The sequence below is a fragment of the Meriones unguiculatus genome, chromosome 8 (genome assembly GCF_030254825.1).
Source record: "Meriones unguiculatus strain TT.TT164.6M chromosome 8, Bangor_MerUng_6.1, whole genome shotgun sequence".
In the NCBI taxonomy this organism is placed as follows: domain Eukaryota; kingdom Metazoa; phylum Chordata; class Mammalia; order Rodentia; family Muridae; genus Meriones; species Meriones unguiculatus.
In genome coordinates, this window is record NC_083356.1 from 109729958 (window position 1) to 109754509 (window position 24552).

The 24552-nt window shown below is 41.3% G+C and overlaps 1 long non-coding RNA gene across 1 annotated transcript in view; it reads right to left on the minus strand.

Moving 5' to 3' along the window:
• Positions 1-4817: 4817 nt before the first annotated feature.
• The window catches only part of LOC132656051 (uncharacterized), a 52837-nt gene continuing 33102 nt past the window's right edge, over positions 4818-24552 (minus strand). Inside the window, exons 2-3 of the long non-coding RNA XR_009594000.1 lie at positions 19396-19534; positions 4818-5027 (exon numbers count right to left, since the gene is read on the minus strand). This is a non-coding gene — a long non-coding RNA (uncharacterized LOC132656051). The remainder of the gene's footprint in view (positions 5028-19395; positions 19535-24552) is intronic.

The window sequence follows — 24552 nt, forward strand, 5'->3', positions numbered from 1 at the left end:
TATGACTTCTCTTCTTGCCTCAAAATAGTGAGTTCAAGTGATCATCCAGACACAGGCTCCTGACTCCTGCAGCTAAAGAGCAAACCCAAATGCCAAGCCCCAATACATTCTTAAATTATGGCGAGAATGTAGTTCTGAGTGATTTTGGTTTGGTTATTTATATATCCCAGTTCTTGGTTTTTGTTGGCTCATTTGCCTGTGTCTATACTGAACTATTGGTGTCACCGTTAACTAAATTCATTCTTATGCACACACTAGAGTTTTGCAGAATCTGTTCTTTATCAAAACCCCTTCCTCCTTCAGAGCATCATAGAATCGATTCTTGTTGATTAGGCTTCAGCTTGAAAAACACCTCTACAAGCCTGAATTCCTCACTCAGTGACCTAGTCTCTTCTTAAGGATACTTATTGTTGCTTCTTTTTAATACTATAAATAATGCGTTTGTGTCTGAATATGTTAGCTGTGTAAAATAAGTCAGGAAAATTCTAAAGACTTTTCAGGAGTTTTAAGCAGTTTAAAAATATTAGAATTCCAGAATCCTTATAAACTGTAAGTCAGCAGTAAGTCAAACACACACCAGCTGTCAACAGAGTTGGCTTATTCGGGATGTTTAGGCTTTTAAATGTCTTGTTAGTTTCTAGTCTGCTAACACAGAACTGATGACTCCTGGCTTCCAAGTCTGTTGTCATAGGTTACTCTGCCATATTGTCTTCAGTCCCTTTAATTACTCCAGTTTTTTTTTTTTTGGCTTTGTATTTTTTCCATTTGTTTAGTCCTACTTCTCTTTCAAGTTTCTAAGAGGGCTATCTAATTTGTTGGCTTCCTAAGATGATAAACTATTGGATTGATTCCTATTCTGTGCTTTATTTTCTTTGCTCTTTATTTCATTAATTTCCGCTGCTTTGCTTCATTAACTGTTTCCTGCTACTGTTCTCTTCTTTATTGACTATTTTCTCCTACGTCATCCCTAGACGCATGTGTTTCTAATTTGTAGTTGTTAAATAAGCCTTCCTAGGCTTTAAAGGACAAGATATTTTTTCTTCTCTTGCATATTTGCAACTTTATGATTTCTTAACAAAAGTTCCTTCATATCCAAGGATTAAGAAAGTAGTATTTCCGTAATATCTTAGTATTTGTAATTTCCTATGCACGTGATGAGAGTACCCTGTGAAATCCCTATGCTTTAAAATGATAATTTTAACTAGTTCCTGGAAGTATAAAATATGTAATATTTAGACTCAGATCTTGTATATGTTTTGTAGAAGTATGTAAATCCCCTGACTTACAGTTGTCCACAATCCTATCAAACTTTAGACAAGTAATAACATTCTGGTATCGGGTATTTTTCTGGTAAACAAGATTTGTTTGTTTGTTTGTGTTAAATCTTTATTTTCTCTGTATTCTATCCCGACCACAGTTTCCCCTTCTTTCTGTAGGCGCTGCTTTTAACTATTTTATTTATGTTTCTTAATCCTCTTCCTCCCTTCTTCACCCCAATCCCTTCCAACACCCCAGTACTGGGTAGGAGAGAAGGAACGTTAGTGGGGAGAGGGTTGTAGGTATCTTAGGCATTTCCTGCTGGTTAGGGTCGTCGGGTGCCTTGGGCAAGTCCAAGCCTCCTTTCAGGCTAGCTCCAGCTTCTCATCACTGCACCAACCATCACCAGGAGCAGCAGCGGGGAGCTTGGAGCGCCCCCTCCCTTTTCTCTCCGGGCTCTGGCCTTTGTTCCCTCTCCAGAGTTCTTAGACTTAAACTAACTGCAGCTGGGAAAGAGCCCCTCTCAGAGCCCAAGTGAGGCAAACAGTTTGCTGCTGTGGACTATCTGAACCAATCCCATATCCTACAGCTGGGATTAAAACAAAAACAAGTTTACATCCACAACACCTTCCGCTACCCCAAGCCTCCTTTCCTCACCCCCTTCTGCCCTTTCTCCCAGATCTACCCCCATTCCCCTAAGAAAAGAGCAGGCTTCCCAGGGACAACAACCAAACAGGGCATAACAAGCTAAACTGAGGCCAGGCAGGACAAGGCAACTCAGCAGGGGAAAAGGGTCCCACAAGTAGAAGAGGGACGCCTCATGCTCACTGTTCGTGTTTCCCAAAAACACCAAGCTGGCTCTTCAGCAGTGGTACACACCTTTAGCCTAGCACTTGGAAGGCAGACCAAGGTGGATCTCTGTAAATTCAAGGCCAGCCTGGTCTACAAAGTTCCAGGACAGCCAAGGCTGCACAGAGAAACCCTGACTCTCAACAACAAAACAAAAACCAACAAACAAAAACAAAAACCTACCAAGCTACTCAGCTCTAACATATGTGCAGGTGAACTAGGTCAAACCCCTTACAGGCTCCCTGATCTCCCTATGAGTCCCTGTCATTGGATTCTGTGGGCCAAGTTTTCTTGGTACATCCCTGACCCCTCTGGTTCCAGTATTCTTAAATGAACCTAGTTTTATCTTCTGCTGCCATTTTTGGTGTCTGCTTTCATAAACTGTGCCTTTAATTTTGCCAAACTGTTTGCCTTTACCCTTTCTGATTGTCTTTGCTGGTTATGGCCTTTTTTATTGATACAGTTATTCCTATTCGCTTTAATTTGTGAGTGCCAATCACTCCTTTGCCTGTCTCCTTCCTTTTAATTAATCTGAACTCTCTTAATTACTTACTTCGTTTTCTTGGAGAGAGCATATAAGTCAATTTTCTTGAGTTAATTATCTTTCGTTGCTGCTGCTCTTTGAGATGGGAATGTTACTGTGTAGTCCCGACTGACCTTGAACTCCTGTCTCCCTTCCTGCCTCCCAGATGCAGGGTTGCAGGCCCAGCTCAGCCTCCGCAGCTCGCAGGCCATGGTTCTGTCTGTTCCGTCAGCTTGTTGTGTATTTTTTTCATTGTCTATTTTTTCATCTAGCAAACTCTGTCTATATTCTTCCCTTCCTGTATGATGTCAGCACCTCAAATGCTGCCTTTTCCCGCCTGTGATGTTATTAGAACTGCATACTAGTTTTCCTCTCAGGCTCCTTATTTATCTTCACACTAAGTTCCCAACCAGAACATGCAGACGTAATTATATTATAACTACATTTTAAAATCCATCACTGCAAGTTGTCTGCTCTATTCATCTCCTTCACTGGTAACTAGGAAATTATTTTTGATTTGTTGTTTATTAGTTTTTAATAGTTTGGTCCACATGGACAGTGCGGGCACTTGCTGAGCACCCTCCATGCTCAAACAGCTTTTCCTTGTCCTGGCACGTAAGTGTCACCTGGGATGACTTCTTCACTCAAGTCTCTGATTCCAGGACGTGTTCCGACGGCTGGAGTTCCAGACAAGCTGCCGTTTCTGAGTTATTTTTTCCTTCTTTATTAATAAAAGTTGAAACGCTAAATGAAAATACTAAATGGATAAACTCACAGGGGGGGGGAATAAAAGTATTTGTCTTTCATTTAGTCAAATCATAACCGTAACAAGTCTTAACAAATTTCCCTCTCATTTTTTTCAGTTCACACTTGGTCTAGTGTCCCAGACTTGCTCTTCAGTACTAGATAGAGATGAGATTTAACTAAGGCTCCTCCTGGATCCAACTCCTAAGTGTTGTATTACTAGTGAGTGCTTCCAAGCCCTGTTTATGCCGTTGAGGGGAGCAAACCCAGGCCCTCACACGTTTGTTGCACAGACTTTTCCTAAATTGAAACGTTTCATATTGGAGGCACAGGATGCACGTGAAAGGGAGGCAAAGTAATAGGATGTTTTGAGACAGGGTTTTTCCAGAGGTGAAATGCCAGGATGCTCTGAGGGGCCTTGAACACTCCAACCTTCCGAGAAGCTCTTAAGACAGGGAGTAAGCAAATCAGAACATCTTCCCTAGGCTCCTCCCCCCTCAAACGTACAGAAGTTATCAGTACTGCAAAGAGCGACTGTTACACAAGCCAAGCAGCAAGGAAGACTGTGAACAAGCCTGGGAGAAGCAAAGACTCACTAACCTCTGCAGAAGAGGCCCAGAGCAGCTGGGCCGCCTGGAAAGGATGCCCTCCAACCTGCTGAGCTGCCCACAGGCTCCAGGCTTCCAGCCTGGAATTTCCCTCTCATTTAAACGCTGAGTTTAAATCGTCTATAAATATATAATTACACTATTATAATTATAAATTTAATTGTGAGAAGTATAATAAATCTCCCTCACTTTCAATTTTCTTGGATATATTCATATTTATATTGATAATTACTATAAATAGATATTTTAAAAATCCATCTTAATAAATATTAATTAAAATAAAAATATTTCTATTTATTAATAAATTGTTCTTAATTAATTTATTAATTTCATTAACACTGAAACTTACGAGGTCTTATTTGTTACTCTGAAAGGAAAACAATTCTTCCTTTTAGGAAAAATTCTTAAATTCTTAAAAAGTATTTTTCTGCTAATGGGAACCCAAAACTACCAAAGTGAGCAGAAAGGCAAATAGATTTTTTTTCATCCCACAATTATTTAAAAAAAAAAAATTTATTTCTGAAACCTAATGAGAACTTTGCAGAAGTAAAATGACACAAAATGTTACTCTAGCTATAAAAACATTAGAATGGTTTTATCTGTGCGGTAATAAGCAGAAAACTGGGAACAACCCTTTGTCACCGCTCGTACCAAGCAGTCCCCGAGAGCACGGACGAGCGGGCCGCGCTCTGGATGTGAACCTGTTCGCCAGGCGGTCGGCCCTCCCGTGCCAGCCTCACCTGCGTGGCCAGGGAAGGGACGCACACTGCCTCACCAAGACAGGGAGCGGGGCTCAGCGACAGCTGAACAACCGAAGCAGAGGCAGAACGGGAGGTTTCTGTTCTGAGAAGGGCGGACTGTTCTCCGGCAGTAGAACAAGTGACCATTGATGTGAGTGATCAATGATGCCTCACAGCAGCACGCAGCCCTCTGTCTCTGCGCGGGGACCCTGGAGTCAGCGCAGGCTCCTTCCCTGCCGTTGGCACACAGCAAAATCAACGTCCTGTTTGGGATGCGGAATGCGGTCTCGCCTTTGAGCAGGTGGCCTGTGTTAGAACCAAGGAAAGAAGAGTCTAGTTTGTTTTGTTTTGTTCTTAAACACAAGAAACCTTGAGAAATGTGCCTTACAGAGTGAAAGGGACTTTCTGGAATGAGAATTATGGGTCTGTTTTTAATTTTGAGTCAACATAGTGAGTAGAAAAGAGAATGAAGGCAATGTAAAGCCCACTTTATGGTTCAACTAGATGAAACACAGAAGCAAGTTACACAATTAAAGAACTATACAATAGGCTAAATTAGTGTCTAGCCAGCCAAAACCTCTGGATATCACATGGTGAACCTTTTTCTTTTCTTGACAGTATTTTTTTCTCAGCCACATATCCGGATTATGGTTCCCCCCCTCCCCTTCCATCTCTGTCCATCTCTCTCTGTCTCTTACTAGTAAACAAACAAGAAAAAAAGTCCAAGAAAAAGGTACAAGAAACAGATATGGATAAGAGAGACCCACATGTTTGCTCACTCAGGAAACCTATAAAAACACTAAGCTGAAAGGCAATAAATACGCAAAGGACATATGGAGCAAGATATATATAAAGATTTAAAAATCCAGATGCGGTGGTACACATCTGTAATCCCTGTAACCCCAGTGCTCAGGGAGGCAGAGGTATAGTGCGCCTGAAGCAAGGCTGTCGACAGTGTCAGACTGCAGTCCACCCCCTTCTCTCAGGTCCCCGACCTAGCAGACAAGATGGGCACAGGTCAGCTGAGAAGTCAACCTAAGTGTCAAATCCGCCAGTGTAGAAGCCCTCAGAGACCACGAGATAACCCTCTTCCTATTGGTCTTGGCAGTGACTTCTTGGAAACACTACCAAAAGCACTGGCAATAAAAACAAAAATAAGCAAGGCCATGTCAAACCAAGTAAAATGAAGAGAAAATCTATAGAAAGACCAAATATTGTAAATACCTGATAAAATAATAGCTAAAATAAGTAACACACGTTTGTGCATGTGCATACAAACAAACAACAAACAATTTATAAAAAATGGACAAAATGGTACTGGCAAGAGGGCTCAGTGGGCAAGAGCAGTTGTGTCCAGTCCTGACCACAGAACCCACATGACCTCTGCAAGTTGTCTTCTGACTTTCACATGTACAAATGCATGCAAAACACACGTGTGCGCGCGCACACACACACACACTCACACACAGCTTAAAGAAATCCAAAAGTACATACAAATATACAAACACCTAGCATCAATAACCATCACAGAACAGCAAGCGAAGCCGTAGTGATGCCCCACCATTCCAGCAATGTCGACTAGAGTAGAGACGTGTGTCAGCATGAGGGTGTTGAAAAGGGAATCCTTCCTCCCTTACAGCTGCTATGGAAATTACTACAGCCGTTGTGGAAGAGAATACAGAGGTTCCTCAAGAAGTTAAAAGTAAAATCAACACCTAAAAATCGCACTACTGGATATATCCAAAGAAAAGAAAGCAAATATTTCGAAGCATTATCTGTATCTTCCATGTTTATTACATCATTATTTATAAAAGATAAAATACTGAAACAATATTAATGTCTGTTGATAAAGAACTAGAGTGTGAAATATTAGGAAGACAACAAAGAGGAGGAAGGGGTGATGAGGAAGAGATCCGGACATTTTTATAGCACCGATAATTCTGGAGAGTGTTATGCTGAGAGGAATAAAGTAAATGCAGAGTGACCAGAGTAAGATCAGTTTTTATGCATCTGATAGCCAAGCACAGCATGCATCTCTGGGAGCTGAGCACTTCAAAATCTGAAGGTGTTCATTAATTTAAGTTTATCAACATTGCAGTTTGAGATGAACGAGAATTCATCCGATAGACAGTTGTGATGGTTTTCTATTTATATCAATATATCTAAAGCCACTGGTTGTGCACTTAAGAGCCAATTTTATGTATGATTTAGCATGACTGTTGTTGGAAGTAAAAGGTATCAGGCTAAATATTATTTATTATTAGCCCTATGATTACCATGGCTGTACTATCTAACCCACTATCATAATCAATAAGACACAGACACTTGTTAGACTTTATAATTGCCTTGTTTACCTTGGGCTGGGAAAATATTCACCTAAGCTGTTTCACCTCCTGCCATCTGCCTTATCCATTCCTATCTGGGCTACCTTCCATCCGGAACTCCAAGGCACTTGCTTGTGTTCTTCATCTAGGTCTTTCCACATCACTCTCAGAGTCCTTCCTCCTCACCCATGTGGCTCCTCCTCCTTTCCTCTCTTCCTGACTGTCTATCTCCTTCCAGTGATTCCCCAGAGCCTGGGAACCACAGCCACGCCTAACTTCTTCTGCCCTGCCCCGGTACAGGTTTTTTATTAACCAAGCAGGAATAAGGTCTTAGGCAGGTTTACACAACAAGGTTGGGCAGTAACCAGATCTTGAGGGCTAGTAGTTAGCATCAAAAAGCATCAGACCAACCCCCAACACATGACAGAAAATATCTTTGAGAGTTCTGTCAGCCGCAGAGGAGGACATTGCAGCCAGTCCTGAAGAGACCTGATAGGCTAGGGTCAGATGGAAGGGGAGGAGGACCTCCCCTATCAGTGGACTTGAAGAGGGGCCTGGGAGGAGATGAGGGAGGGAGGGGCTACAGCTGGGATACAAAGTGAATAAACTGTCATTAATATAAAAAATAAAAACTTAATTTTAAAAAAAGAGTTCTGTCAGCATGTATTAAGAAATGAACAAGACTCATTTCACTACTAGCTGGTTCATCACTAGCGGTAGAGCCAGAGTTCCTTGTTAGGATAAGGAGAGTGAACAAAGGAAGCCAGGAGGAGAGGTCACCCTAGGTCCCTGCAGTAGCCACTGGTGCCACAATGTGTTGGCTAGTTGTTTGCTTGACTGGTTTTCCTGAACGTCTGAACCTCCTGTGGCCTCCTTCTTTAAGGCGAATTTACTTCTGGCTAATGGACTCCTTCAGATCTTCAAGGACGTTTTAATGTTTCACATCATTTGTTCCTACAAGGAAATAAAAGGGTAAGGAGGAGGCAAGGACCAACTAAGGAATAAGTAGACAAGCCAGAGAACAGACAATGGTTTCTTTGATCTAAGGCATGTGTTACCCAGCGATAAAAATCAGAAACAGAAGACAGAGAATTCTGATCTTATTAGGAAAGGGCTGAGAGGGTGCACACTAGAGCAAAGGTCCCCGACCCTGCTCAGCTCATTAGTAACAGAGAAAGGGCTGCATGCATGCAGTCAGGATGTAGTCATTAGTAACAGAGAAAAGGCCACATGCCTGCAGTCAGGATGTAGTCATTAGTAACAGAGAAAAGGCTGCATGCATGCAGTCAGGATGTAGTCATTAGTAACAGAGAAAAGGCCGCATGCATGCAGTCAGGATGTAGTCATTAGTAACAGAGAAAAGGCTGCATGCATGCAGTCAGGATGTAAACCGGGACTTTCTCTTCACCTTCATCCTGCTTTTAAAAGTCTTCTCTTTTCAAGTTGTTGTGTTTTTTCCCTAGGGAGAGATCTATTCACCACAGATAGAGAACCAATCACAGATGGCAGAAATGACTACTGAAGTCCATCCAGGTGAAGCAATGGGGCTTACTTCTAACACCATGCGTGAGGAATTGTTTACAGGAGAACAGGTGACCCATAGCGTTTCCTTTACCAAACAGTCCTACTCATCATGGATGACAATTCCCCAGAAGCTGCACTGACAGAGGCCATCTTCAGTTAACTTTCTACATTCTATAGATTTTGTGCGATCCTTCAAGGGTATGTGAAATGGGACCACATAAAGGCAGATAGAGGCTACCGTGTTAGGTAGCTAACACTGTCTGTGGCTCTTTCCCTTTCCTCTATTAGTGTTTTAATGTCCCCATTATCACTACAGTATACCTGCTGTGTATTTTGCTTATTTCATTGCTATGACTACAGGACCACAATATTCTGTAAGTCAACATAGAATTCTCTGTTTCATCATGACAGAGGTCATATTGTTTCCACAGAAAATAATTATTCCCCAGCACATATCTGTGTTCTCACTGAGTTGATCTTAAAGATGACACTCAATGAGAGTATTCAGTTATGCTCCTGAACTCACATGGGTGAACTCTCTCTGTGTATTCACCTGGCCCATCTCCTTTGCTCAAACTGTGCATTTTATTAATATACTCCAAACTATGGTAGTGTTTTGTTATTCTCTTCTACAATTCTTTAGAAATTTTTTGTTTAATTCTAAATTTTGCTTATTTAGTTTACAAAGATAAGCTACTGATTTTTCATTTTCTAAGAAAGATAAAAACTAGAACTTTTGAAAGTGAGATGTCTATATTTATTGAGTGAAAAATTATATATATAGAAACTGAAGACCCAGTATTAGTACTAACATGGATGGATCATCTCTTACCAGTAGGAACTCCTTATCTCCTTCTTTTTTTCATTTTTATTTAATATTTTTCAAGCCCAATTTTATCTACAAAATGGAAGGGTTTCATCTACCCCACTGGTTATTGACAGGTTAAATGGAATTTTTTCAACTATTTAATGCAATGGCATATCATACTATTAGCTACCGTAAACTGAAGTTCACAGAGGTGGGGGCGGAAAACTCGCCATTATGCTGGAGATTCTACAATGTTGATTGATTGATTACAACTTGGTGACTTTGAGAACTGGAATGTTGTCCACCCATAGTTAAAATTGTCCTAGGGTATCCTTCGTCTCCCCAGGAACACTCATTGCTACTGCTACATCTAACTGACAGAGGATTCTCTGCTCTAGCTCATCTACCCAGTATCCCCAAATATCGTTGGAAAATGGTTTGGTTTATGAGTTTTTCTTCTACAACTGTAAAAATCTGGATAGCCACTTCCACGGTAGAAACTGTCATTCTGGAAACCTGGGCTCCAGCCCCCAGGCCATGGTTACACATAGCTGGCCTAGAATCAAGCATCAGATATTCCCCTAGAGGTCAGAGCTGTGTTTTGTGTCAGTACTAATGATTTTCACTACTGACTGTGTAGTTTCTTTTACCTTCTTTGCACACTAAGCTAATTATCTCAATCATATAGTCACACTGATATGAAAATATATTCAGAATGAAGAGTTACTAACGAAGGAAGAGCTGATGTACCAAAGACGAACATAAATACAAGTTTACCCCAAGAGACCTGTGTCCTCGGTTTCCTAGCACTTAAACTGAGAAACATTTCTGTTTGGCAGCATGGCCTCATATAATTCTTGTGAACAAAACACAACTATGTTTCTTCAGAGAAATTGACATTAAAAGTAATAAGGATGGACTCACCTAAAAATGATTTGACAAAATCCGACCTGCTCATGGCTGTGGGTGTTATGCATTGCATCAGTAATGTTAAGATGTGTTCCTTCAGGAAAATAATGAATTTTTATTTAAAAAGTACAACTGTATCTATAGTTATGACTGATAAGTAATAACCATACAGATAAAAATGAGTTTTCACCTTATTTATAGTAAACTTTAGAGGAATTTCAAAATGAAATCTAAGTGCAGGTTTTATAGAAATTTGAACTTAACTTTCCCAATTGAAAAATCTCTCAAGTAAGAATCTGTATACAGTTTTACAATTTCTTGTTATTAAAAATCCCAAATCAACAGCCACCAAATCACCCATGGGACCATTATTAAGGACAAGCAAGTAGCAATTAGTTTATTGTCAAACTCTGAATGATGGTTATAGATTTTCAAGTGTCAAATATTTGTAGTTTTAAATGCTATCCTAAAACTTCATACACTGCGTTGCATCTCACCCCTCCCATTCCATTCTGTTCTTTTCTCTCTCCCCTTTCCATCTCCCCTCTCTGCTCTCCTCCCTCCCTTATCCCTTGAAAGTCAACTGTTGAAGTAATCACGTGGCCTTGCTATAAACTGTCACCACTGGAGTTTCCATGTCGCTTTCCTCTAAGTTCCTCATACTAAGACATTAGGAAGCATCTTCACCATTCTCTCCCTAAAAGCCACCACTAAATGAAGATGAAATTCTATTTCAGTCGAGCCTGTGACTATAAGTCTGCATGTTACGCAATTCTTAATGGTTATATACAACAGATCCTTAAGCTTACTGGCCAGGGCGTTTATAAAAATGCCATATTCTGCTAATGCTCCAGCTACGGTACTGTGGGTTGCACATAATCCAAATGCAAAAAAAATCTATTCCTCTTACAATGCCTACCAGATGTTTAAAAGAGTCACTGAAATCCTTTCCCCTGCACTTAAAAAGTGGAGCCACTCAACCTCATTTGTTCCAGATTTTTCTTAAGACGTGAGTAGAGCCATTGTCCCATGTTTACAGCAGCTGTGGCTCCTGGCCTCCCTCAGATGCTCCTGTTCCCCCACAGTGCTCTCCAAATGTTTGCAGGGGCTGTGAGGAAAGGAGGGGGAGTCATCTCTAGCTTAGAGACCAAGCAATGCATTTAATAGGATGTCATTGAATATGCCACCGTAAAATAAGCCTGAACCATATGAGAAAATAAGTTTTTGCCACATACGCTTGCTCCTACAGCTTATAGGTTGAGTGTTAGGTTTAGTCTTCTTGAAAGTTATCACTTCTTTGCCGGTCAGTCTCCCACCTCACACACAGAGAAGGTAAGTTGGTATAAGTCAACCAGATAAACCTGAAGCTGAAATCATGATGATCACTAAGGTAATCAACAGTGACCTTTGTCAGAATGGAATATGCAAAGACTTCTCAAAGAATGATGCTAACAACAACAACAAAAAACAAAAACAAAAAAAAACACAAACAAACAAACAAAAAAAAACACTGTTGAATACAGAGAGAAATAGGATTTTACCAAAATAAAAATCTTTGTGCACAACAGGAAAATTCTATTAAGAAAATAAAAGGAGAAGGTGGGGAAGAGAATGCCCAGAATATGGAGTGTACATACACATGAAATTGTGAAAGAACAAATTTTGCTAATTAAAAAAAATCTTGACTTTCTACTATTAAAGAATTTTTTTTTAAATTAAACATTCATTATGATTGAAAGCTAGCTATAATTTTATCAATGAAATTGGGTTTAATCTGTTACTGATTGAGTGCAGCTACCTGGAAGGGCTTAATCGTATAATTGTATAAGCTTGCACTTAGGTTGAATGTTTAAAAGAACTTTGCTTCACTCCCCCAAATGATGGAATCAGCTTGTTTATCTGTTATTAGCAATCCCATGCCAAGCAGTAACAAAGTAAAATAGAAATCTTTTTTTTCACCTTTGGGAAGGAAAAAAGAAAAGAAAAAAAGACTTGTCTTGTACAGAGGGCGTGAGCAATATAGAAACGGGACAAAGGAATTAGTCTAAACTTACATAAGTAATCCTGTAATTCAATAATATAATTCATTTGAAAATGAGAAAGCCCAGTGAAGCTTTGGACCAGCAAGCTGCATGAATGAACAGTTGTGTGAAAACTTTTCACTTGTGTGAAAAGTTGCCCAAGCCCTTTCCATGTTAACTTAATATTAACTAAAATCAGAGCTAAATAACTCACTTCTTTAAGAATGCCTGGAAGCCCATTGGCTGCTCAGTGTCCAAGTGAGTTCCCTAGTAATGGGTACAGGGGTTGTCTCTGACATGAACTCCCTGGCTGGCAATTTGATCACCTCCCCGAGGGGGGAGCAGCCTTACCAGGCCACTGAGGAAGACAAGGCAGCCACTCCTGATGAGACCTGATAGGCGAGGGTCAGATGGAAGGGGAGGAGGACCTTCCCCTTCAGTGGACTAGGTTAAGGGCATGGGAGGAGAAGAGGGAAGGAGGGTCGGATTGGGAGGGGAAGAGGAAAGGGGCTACAGCTGGGATACAAAGTGAATAAATTGTAATAAATAAATATGTAAATAAAAATAAATTAAAGAAAAAAAAGAATGCCTTGAATTCGGCCACTGGCCCCATAGGCAGGGGTCCAGAGCTCAGATCCAATAGGGCCATAAGAGCAAGGTAAATGTGGCAGTCTTTCCGTGACCCCAGCGCTCGGGAGACTGAGCTAGGAGGAGCCCCAGGAAAAGGAGGCCAGCTAAAGCAGCCCAGGGAGCAGCTTCTGCATTCAGCAAGAGGCTCCACCGGGGGAGGAAACCGGAGGGTGAGAAGGAACACAGCTGTAGTCAGTCCCCGGAAGGATGTGTCACACTCACCTGTACACGCACAAGCCTACACACCTGTCACCATGCATGTGTGTAAACAAACTCCTGAAAAGGGCATACACCGCTCCCAGTGATGGTGCGACATTGCCACTATTTCTGAGAGAAATATCTGGAGGTTCGTTACGAAGTTAGACGTGTATTACCCAAACTATCTAGCAGTTTCACTCCTAGACATCTAAGAAAAACAAACACATGCTCAACAGCAAACCACATGCCACAGCGTCTGTATTCACTGCAGACTTCCGCAGGATTACAGCCACGTCTCAAGGTGAACGGATTTTTTTTTAACGTGGATTCATGCCCGAGAACAAAGAGACACACAGTGATGCCCTCCCAACAAGGAACACGAGCTTTCAAACATTCTGCGTTTTAAACAGTCAGTAGGGACTAGGCCGTTCCTGCAGGCAACGCCGTCCCGGGGGAGGAAATCAGGAGCAGCGTTGCTGGGGTGCCATGACCGGACACACACCTTCCACATCAGAGCTCATCCTCACAGCCCAAGCCTTTTGTTATAATAAAGAGAGATTTGAGGAAAGTATACTACAGGAGTTAACACAACCAACAGACGCCTAAAACAGATGCGATTCCCACGCACATCCCTAGCTGAAGCCCACAACTGGGAGGTTAAAGAACATGACTATGACCTTGGAAAAGTTCCTGGGGACAGCAGCACGGACAGAGCTAAAGAACCGTAAAGTCTGGGGTTTCTCTCATTCTTCATTTTCCTGACTGGAGCGAGCAACCTCGCGTGGTGCTTACCATTGGCCTATTCTGCCTTCCCTAAACCGAGCCCCGGGGTAGCGCCTAAGCCTGACTGCTGCTCATCTTCCTGTTCACTGTCCTCAGCTTAAAGAGAAAACGCTTGTTGGGAGTTTGGAGTTTTTCATTTGTTTTTTTGGCCTGTTTCTTGTTTTTATTTGCTTTCTTGTGGGCTTTTAGTTTCACCTCATCAATGTTTGGCAGAAAATAAAATAGGAAACAATGAATACCACATTTTTTGCTAGTGGACCCAGTTGCAGGAAAAAGTAAATTCTCTTGAAGAACGTGGGAGTTCTGCTAGGGGCCTTCTGGCTAACAGGAATCTCATCTTAAGTTTTAAAATCAAAACTTGACATCAGCTGACAAAACACAGACAGGGAACAAAGGCCACCTCTGCTGTTTGTTTTGGTTCTTTACTTTTTTTTTTAAGCAAAGAACTTCCAGTTTTTTATTTTTTAAAATTATTTAAAAAGGAAAACAGTCAATCAAGTTTTTAAAGGTTAGAATGGATTTACAATAAAATTTACAATAAAACAGTCAGCCTAAAATGTCAGCCTTTTCACGTGGGGGCACCGAGGCCGACGGTTCTCGTTTAAACAGCAGGATTGCACAGCTGACATTCTGACCTACATTTGACAGCATGGAAATACAGAGTCATGCAACTTCTCCCTTCTTTCCAGAGTTCAAATACTTGCAGTACTCAGACTTTCAGAAACCAGTAGTATTTTTAAAATATATATATAACTAATCTCATGAGAACACGCCATTTTGCTGATTGGTTGATTTGTAATGTGATCAGCTGTATTCTTTACTCTTTTTAAACAAATGGCAACTTTTGGTATATGAGAGAGTGAGAGAGCGTTCCCTTGTCCTAACACTGCCTATGGGGAGGCAGGATGGTGGCCAGAGAAAACAGGGAGGAGAATTCAATCAAGCCATGACTCCCCCATCTCAACCATATACCACTGTCCCGTTCTGTTGTCCTGTCGTTTTTCTTGACTGCTGCTCTCCTGCTTGTAAACTGAGGTAATTACTATACTGACTAAGCTGCTCTGATAAGAAAACCAAGCTTCTGATGGGAGCTAGCTTTCTAGCAACAGACTGTTTGCTCCTGGTCCTCCTATTACTTAATTTTTAACTTTTAACATTTTGTAATTTTTAGTTTCACTTCTAAAAGTTACAAATCATTGTGAAAATCAGCATTTCTATCATCCAGCTTAGGACTCCATGGTTTTATTTGGATAAATGCCAAGCAAAACCTGGACTCATTCATATTTGCCTAGAAAGAAAAACACTTTTATTTAAAACATTCAACTCAGGCATGGTAGCTCACGCCTATAATCCCAACACTGTAAGTCAAGGTGAGCAAGTCACCATTAGTTCAAAGCCATGCTGAGCTACAGAGTGAGTTCTGGGCCAGCCTGGGCTATGGATCAAACTCTAACTAGAACTTTATTTATTACTGTTTATTTGTTTCATGTACAAAAGTTTACATTCTGCAATGAAAACTAGGCTTCAGCTTCTGACTATTACAAATAAAGCTGCTACAAACATGGTTGAGCAAATGTCCTTGTTGTGTACTTGAGCATCTTTTGGATATATGTGTAGGAGTGCTATAGTTGGATCTTGAGGAAGAGCTATTCTTAATTGTCTGTGAAAGCACCAGATTGATTTGCAAAGTGGTTGTGCAAGTTTACATTCCCACCAGCAGTGGAGGAGGGTTCCCCTTTCTGCACATCCTCTCCAGCATGTGTTGTCACTTGAGTTTTTCATCTTAGCCATTCTGATGGGTGTAAGGTGAAATCTCAGGGTCATTTTGATTTGCATTTCTCTGATGACTAAGGACGATGAACATTTCTTAAGTGTTTCTCTATCATTCAATATTCCTCTATTGAGAATTCTCTGTTTAGCTCTGTACCCCATTTTTTAGTTGGATTACTTGATTTGTTGCTGTTTAACTTCTTGAGTTCTTTATATATACTGGATATTAGCCCTCTGTCAGATATAGGGTTGGTGAAGATCCTCTTCCAATGTGTAAGCAGTCGTTTTGATGACAGTGTTCTTTGCTTTACAGAAGCTTTTCAGTTTCATGAGGTCCCACTTATTGATTGTTGCTCTACAGCCCAGATGCACCTCAGTTGAGGAATAGATACAGAAATTGTGGTACATCTACACAATGGAACATTACTCAGCTATAAAAAAATAAGGAAATCATGAAATCTGCAGGTAAATGGTGGGAACTGGAAAAGATCATCCTGAGTGAGGTATCCCAGAAGCAGAAAGACACACAGGATATATATTCACTCATAAGTGGATATTAGACATATAACATAAGATAAACTTACTAGAATCTGTACACCTAAGGGAGCTAATCAAGAAGGAGGACTCTGGCTAAGATGCTCAATCCCCATTCAGAAAGGCAAAGAGGATGGATATCAGAAGAGGGAGAAAACAGGGAACATGACAGGAGCCTACCACAGAGGGCCTCTGAAAGGTTCTACCCTGCAGGGTATTGAGGCAGATGCAGAGACTCAGAGCCAAATTTTGGGCAGAGTGCAGGGAATCTTATGAAAGAAGTGGGAGATAGTAAGACCCGGAGAGGACAGGAGTTCCACAAGGAGAGCAACAGATCCAAAAAGTCTGGGCACAGGGGTCTTTTTCTGAGACTGATACTCCAGCCAAGGACCACTCATAGAGATGGCCTGGAACCCCTGCACAGAGGTAGCCCTTGGCAGTTCAGTGTCGAAATAGGATCCATAGTAATGGGGACAGGGACTGTCTCTGACAGGAACTGATTGGCCTGCTCTTTGATCACCTCCCCCTAAGGGGCAGTGGACTGGGAGAGGGACATGGGTGGGGAAGAGGAAGGGTGGGATTGGGAGGCAAGGAAAGAGGGAGGTACAGGGGGGATACAAAATGAATAAACTGTAATTAATAAAAAATAATTTAAAAAAAGGAACAACAATAACAGCAACAAAATTAGGCTTCAAAATATTTAATAAATATAATAAATAAGAGCCCTACAATACAAAATAAACAGCTCCTGTTTGGTGTCTAGAGAACAGAAATGATACAGGTTCAGTCCTGGGATGATTGTATTGTTTTGTTTTACTTCTGCTTTTTATTTTGCTTTACATTGCTGTGCAGTGAATAAAGACTTAAGGTAGACTCTGGGAACTTTGGAAACTGGTGTGCTTCCTGGAATGAGTGCTACAGAGCAGACTGAGTGCACAAAGCTTGCTGAGATCACAACACACACATTTCCTGGACATTTTACACAGTGAATTTCTCCAACTAAAACATAACTAGATTAGAAGGTAAGGAAACATCACAACAATATGAAAGAAACTAATATTCTCTTACAACCAATGATAATATTTCTTATATCACATAATAAAAAAGCCAGTGTGACCATGAAAAAAATAATACTGCTTAAAAAAAAATAAAACAAGAAAGCAAACTTTACAAAAATCTGAATGAAAAAGCAAAACAAAACACCTCCCTTTCCATAGAAGTCCTGCGAGCTTACCTGTAGCCATTTTCATTGAGTTTCTGTCTAAACAAATATTCAAATGACATGCTTCTAATCCAGAGCCACTCTGCCCTGGATTTCTGAGGGCTTCCTTCTGGGGCACAGAGCTCCCCAGCCATAGCTCACAGGCCTTTCTCTATTTTTGTAGTTGCTATAATATAAATTCTGACATATGGAAACTTTTAGAGTGCTTCCTATCAACAAGCCAAAGTGGTATATATTTCCCCGGATCCCTTTCTGTGATTATTCCCCTCAAGTAACACAGAGACCTCTTCATTTTCCAGTCACTCTTAAGTAAACTTTTAAAAAATAAAAATGTGCCTCTACTACCACAACAATCTAGCCAGCAATGTAAACAAAAGCCAACTCCTTCACCCTGGAGGACACATGAAGAGAATGCTAAAAAGGCTGTGCTGCTCTCCGTGAGCACGCGTGTACCAAGAACAATGAAAGCAAATCTATCTTCTCATTTATCTTCAATAGTAATGCTTTACAGTCTATGATACCAAATTTGAAAATGTTCAATAGGTACACTTAATGTAAATTTATTATATCGAATGATAGCATTTAATTTTCTTTTGATATTGCAAAAAGAAGGTTAAAGGAAATGAGGTCTGCTTTTGCTCCTGATAGTATGAGACTTTTGTGATGAGGGATAAGATCATACACAATTTAAATGAATACTTCAAGAAGGAATAAATGAAGAGATTAGGGACCAAGTTATAGTACTCCTGACACACTACAAAAACAATCACAAATGTAGTGGATGAAATATATGCATAAAAGTACTAACAATGCAAGTCTAAGAGCAAACCGAGGCATATTTTTAAAATAAAATTAGTTGGTTTATTTAGGACAACTATTTACAGAAGATTACATAGCATGCATTAAAGTTATTAAAGAAGAAAATATAACCTTTGGAACCCTAACGTTTGTGGAGTTCTTGTACAGATATCAGGGAAACTGTTACCGGTTCTACAGTATAAACTCTCCCAATAGCAACTCTTTGTAATTTGGTGACAATTTAAGCTGCTCCCTTTTACTATGATAATAAGGAAAAAGTCTATCTTTGACCAGACTCCACTGTGAAAATGAGCTACTTCAACCTAGTTTAGTTTCTTTTGGCTTTTTCCCCACCAGGTTTAGTCATAAAATGAAAAAGAAAAAAAATCCACTGTATTATTTTTTTTCTTACTGCTATAACATAATGCTGAAAAAAGCAACTTAAAAGAAAAAATGGTTTATTCCGATTTTTATGTTGAGGAAGACGCTGGGGTCTTGCCCTCGGGAAAATGTTCTTCACGTCCCAGGACAGAGCTAAAAAAGCTTTTCTCTGACGGTGTTGATCTGCTTAATAGTTACAGCTGCAATCCCTCCTGTTGTCAGAAATCTCACGCTCACAAACAAGCGGTGCAGCTCCTCACCGAACTGCACATTTTTGTCACCTTCCTGCCCCATTTGCTGCTCACTCACCATGACAGGGATGCAATAGTCCTCCTGGAAATTCTCTCCTGTCAACAAATTAGTCCACGTCTTTTTAATTCAGCCTCGCTCATGCTCTCAGGGCATGGGCGAAATATTGCCAGGTGCTGTGCCAGAGCATGACATAAAGAGTCTCTAGCCTGTGCCCCAGAGTCCTTATTCCCCTGGGAACCCCTAAGCTGACTCTCAACTCTCCCTGTTTCTCTCAGCATTCTGTTCTAGCTCCTTAAAGGTCCCATTGAGCTCTGCTTACAGCGTTCAGTATCTTTTTTGTCCCGTGCCTGCCATGTTCCTCCCACAAACCAATTCCAATGACATAAAATCACACTGTCAGATTTATCACTAAATTTCCCATTTCTTATTGCAAATCCTCTGTTTTGGTTATTTTTCTTATGGATGTGAGAAAAGCCCTAGTAAAAAGAGCTTAGAGGAGGAAGGGTTTATCTGGACTTACAGTTGAAGGACACATCACCATGAGAAGGAAGGCCTGGTGGGGGTGTGAAGCCACTGGTTAGATCACGTCTGGAGTCCAGGAGGAAAAAGATGAACGCTGGTCTCACTTTTGCCTTTTGTATTCAGTCTTCGGCTCCAGCCTACGGAATGAATAGCGGTGTCCACATTCAGAGCTGGTCAGTTGACTCTTTCTGCTAACACCCTTATAGACTTGCCCAAACGCCTCTCTGCTAGATCATTCTAAATCTAGTCAAGATGACATGACAGTGAACCATCATATCCTAACTCAGATTTTTTTCTAGAATTTGCTATGCATTCAAAGTATAAATATTTTATAGGGACAAAGCAAATGCATGTAAGAGCTACTGTTGTGACATTTAGTATAATATGATTTCCTTGGTGAAGAATCCCAGTTTAGATTATGATATCTGAAAATACTGCCACATACAAGCAAAACTTAAAATTCTCTACATTTTAATTTATTTTTTATTAAAAAATTTTCACTTAACTTTTTTTTGATCCTCCATTTCAACATAATTTAAAAATAAATCTACTTCTAAAAGTGAATATTGTGAGATTGTTTTGAAATTAAATGTAGCTGATCTTCATCACTTCAAATTTCTGATCAGTCACCCAAAATGTATATGTTGAAATCCATATTGCTAGTACATCAGAATGTAGTCATATTTGGAAACAGGATCTATGCAAGGATGCAGTTAGTTAAATGAGGTCATGCTGGAGAAGAATGGGTCTCTTAAGCCAGAGAAATTGATGTCTTGGTAGAAAGGTGAAATAAATGCAAGCATGCATGCAAAAATAATGCCAGATGAAGATGAAGGCAGAGATAACCAGAGCATGTCAGGCCAGAGAGATGCCGAAGCACATAAAGGCACTTGCTGCAAAGCCTGACGACCTATACTTAATTCTTCAGGACCTACATGGTGGAGAGAGTCAACCAAGTCCTGAAAATTGTCCTCTGACCTAGACACACACACACACACACACACACACACACACACACACACATGCACTCACGCACGCATGCACGCACGCACCAATGTGTCTGGTTTTGTAGGAGTGTGCGTATGAACGCAGGTGCCTGTGAAGGCCAGAGGTGTTGGCTCTCCTGGAGTTACAGGTGGTTGTGAGCCTCCTGAGCTGGGTGCTGAGAACAGAGCTTGGGTCTTTTGCAAGGGCAGGACGCCTGCTTATCCACTGAGACATCTCTCCAGACTCATACTGTAAAGTATAATGTTATTTTAGGTGTCTGTGTCCTTTGCCTGTGTGTTGCTCCTGGTCTGCTTGTCCCCTTGGGGTATCCAGGCAGCACTGCACACCTAGCTGCGCTGAAGCTTAGCCGGGTGAGTGCAGGAGAAACAGCCTTCTCCAGAGACAGTTTTCAGCTTTTTGTTTGTGTGTTTGTTTGGTGGGGCAAGGGTTATGCAAACCGTGGAAAATGGATAGGGGGTTTTGAGGTGAGTATATATTATTGGCTCGGACAGCGGTACTGGTGAGAGAGTCTGGTCAAACAAGCCTGACCTACCTGACAGGCTTCATTTTCTTGCTGAGCTAGAACAGGTCTGACTTTTCTATTCCTCAGAAAAAGAAATTTCAGTTGCAGGAAAGCCCACAGACATGGGCTCAGCGAGGACACGTGGCCTGGGGAGAGACAGTTGTTCGCCTACCAGGATGAGAAGCGGATAAGCCTTTTTCAGAGTCACGTGGCCTCCAGGGGCATGGGTCAAGCCCTGATCAAAGTCACTTAGCCTAAATAGGCTCCTAGCAGTTAGGGCTGATTTGATCCAGTTTACCAGCCCCTAATCAAGCCCTAACCAGTGCAAGCCAATCCTCAATGCACTCGTACCCTTGCCTTTGACCTGCAACAGTGAAAACACAGATGACCTAACTATCCCTAAAATTCCCGTAGTCGACTTTAAATAGAGCCTGTGTGCTCATTTGGGGTTGCAGGTCTGCCTGGATAGCGACCCCTGCATGCTGGACTTCTGCTTGCATGCTGCTGGAGTTTGGCCTCATTCTTTCAGCATATTCTGGACACTAACACTGGGAATGCTTGGTTTGCATAAAGAGGAATTCCAGGTGTTCTCTGAAAATGTCCTTATAAGGAGAAAGAAGGTTCAATCTGAAACCTGGCCACCAGGCTACACGACAGCTTTAAGGATAGCAGAACTTGGGGTCATAAGGCTTGTGTGCTCGGGACATGCTGGCCCAGAGCAGGGAGGAAGCGGTCCTATTCCTGCTGGTCTCAGGATGAAATTTCCAAGTTTGGACATGTCTGGACCAGTTGTTCCAAACTGGCTCCCCTGGTCACATGGCTTTCCTGGCCTCACATATGTATATATGTATGTGTGTGTGTGTGTGTGTGTGTGTGTGTGTGTGTATGTATGTATTATGTATGTACGGTGCCAGCTGAAGTCAGAGGAAGGTGTCAGATTGCTAGAACTGAAGTCTTAGCTTGTTGTGAGCCACCATATTGAGGCTGTGGTTTTTTAACATAATTTTTTATTGATTCTTTGTGAATTTCCCATCATGCACCCTAATCCCACTCATCTTTTGGTCTTTCCATACCTGCCCTCCACCCTTGTAACCTCCCCTTGAAAAGAAAATTTAAAAATAAACACAACAAACAAACAAAACACAAAAACCACCTCGCTGTTAAAGCTGTAGTGTGTCTCAGAGGACACCTTTTGCCCCACAGTTTTACTTGCAAATGTTCATTGCAGAGTCCTTGGTGTGGTTCTCGGCCTCTGGCTTCTGCTAAACCACCAATACTGGACCCTCACCAAGACTCCTCTCTGAAATCCTGGTGTTTCCCTGTGTCCTGTGGGAGAGGTCCCTTCACACGCTCCCGCAGCTCACAGACAGGTTACCTGTTGGCTGGGCCAACTCAAAGCCCTGCCTCTGGACCTGGTGGTAGCTGAGTTGTTCAGCCCACCAGCTGAACAGAGCCCAAGCCTCTGGGGCCAACTCCTGCACTGCCTGGGTGAGGGGTAAGGCCAGCTCAGTGACCTGTAATATTCTTGACTGGTGTATTCATCAAATGTTTTACATGTCTCTCTGACCAATGGCAAGTGCACTGACACTGAAGAGAAGAAAGCCCTCTGCACCAAGAATTCACTAAAAAATTGGCATGTTGCCCATGCCATGAAAGATTTACTCCTACACGTTTAGCAGGAAATGTTAACCTAGTATCTGGATATTCGTGAGCTGGAGGGAGGCAATGTCATGCGCCATCACCTACTTTGCAGCCGAAATAACCCGAGAACACACGGCTATACCTTGGTAGTTTCATCTCCTGATGGCCAAGATGCCCTACTGCAGATCAGTATCTCTGAAGCTGCAATTAGGTTCTCACCACTACATCCGAAATTAAACCATCGTGATCCTTTCCCAAATATTGTATATGCTCACCAACAAACGTCACGATAAATGGAAAAAGAAAGCCATAGGATGCCTTGACCCTGGAACATGCACAGCCTCGTGGGATGACATCAGTTGTGACCAAAACTGGGAACTCCTCCATGTGCTCATGAGAGGAACCAGAAGAAGCTTAACAACCAGTGTGCTGCCGTCTGCCTCCATCAGCCTGCCCCAGTTCTTTTCTGGGTTACACTTTGCTTTGCTAAATAAACATTCATTTAAACTATGTCTCTTGTTTAATACTTTTTCTTTGGCAAAGAGAGAGATAGAGAGAGAGAGAGAAGAAAACTTTATCTGATAACATCTTTCTCAATCCTATAATACAAATGACTAGCAAATTGCTTCTAAGTATTGAAACAACTCTTGCAAACCTAATATCCCAAACACAAATATTATTATAATTTTAACATTTTAAATATAAAATTATTACTTTTAATGAGATTATTGTATTTTTCAAATCATACACACACACCTATTTACTTTTTCTAAGTTGAAGTCTTTAAGCTTACTTGACCAAGAGACGTTTCTTGCTCAGTTTGAGATGTCATAGAAAAATATCTGAAAATAGGTATTTCACAGATAGATTTACTACAGTTCTGGGGAACAGCAGTTCAAGATCGAGGTACTAACAGTTTCAGTGTCTGATGAAGACGTCTCTGCTTCCCAGATAAACCTTCTAAAGTTATATTTTTATAGAGTAAAGGGACTTGAGGGGGAAAAAATGAAACCTAGCCAGTTCCCTATTTCGATAAAAGTAATAATGTATTTATAAGGACAGATAGCTCATTCCTAACAGCCTCTGGAACACCACATTATTGGTGAACACCACATTGTTACTGTGTTTTCTGGCTATGAAAATGTGTGCTCTTAATGGTTATTTGAAGCCAGCAATGCGTGACAAGCAGGATATGTAAATGTCACTTCCTCACCTGTCTTTAAAAATGAAGCCTGCTAACTGAGTGAGGAATGTGGCTTTTGTACAATAAAGAGCTTGCTGCTGGGAGCTGGGGCAGGAAGTACTTTTGGGATTTGCAGGCAGGCAGAGATGCAGGCAGATGCAGAAAGATGCTAAAGGAAGATGGAATGGAGACAGTGAGAACCACATGGAAAGACAATTACTGGAGAAGTCATGTTAAGTCAGTAGCTAGCCGAGAGACAGCTCCAGCAAAAGGCTAACAGCTTTATACAGATGTCTCTATGTCTTTATTAATATAACTCAAGTGAGAGCCATGTAAACCCAGCAATACCACATCATCTCTTGGACCACAGCACTACCTGAATTCCCAGAGGCCCATGACCATCAGCAAAAACCAGGTAAGACCCACCCCCCACCAACCCAGCCCACTGGTCCCCCTAAAACACTACCAACTGAGGTAAACCACACCTGCTCCCCAGTGCTTCATTTTCTAGACCTCAAATGGGCCTGCATTACCAGAAGCCTGCCAATACCAGAGACAACCAGACAGCTCAAGGCCAGCGTGAAAACACAATCAACAATAGATACAGAAACATGGCCCCACCAGAACCCAGCGATCCTTCCACGGCAAGCTCAGCACATCCAAACACTGCAGAAGCACAAGAAAACTACCTGAAATCTAACCTTACGAAGAGGATAGAGGCCTTTAAAGAAAAAATGAATAAATTCTTTAAAGAAACACAGAAAAATACAATTAGGCAGGTAAATGAAATGAATAAAATGGTTCAAGACATGAAAATGAAA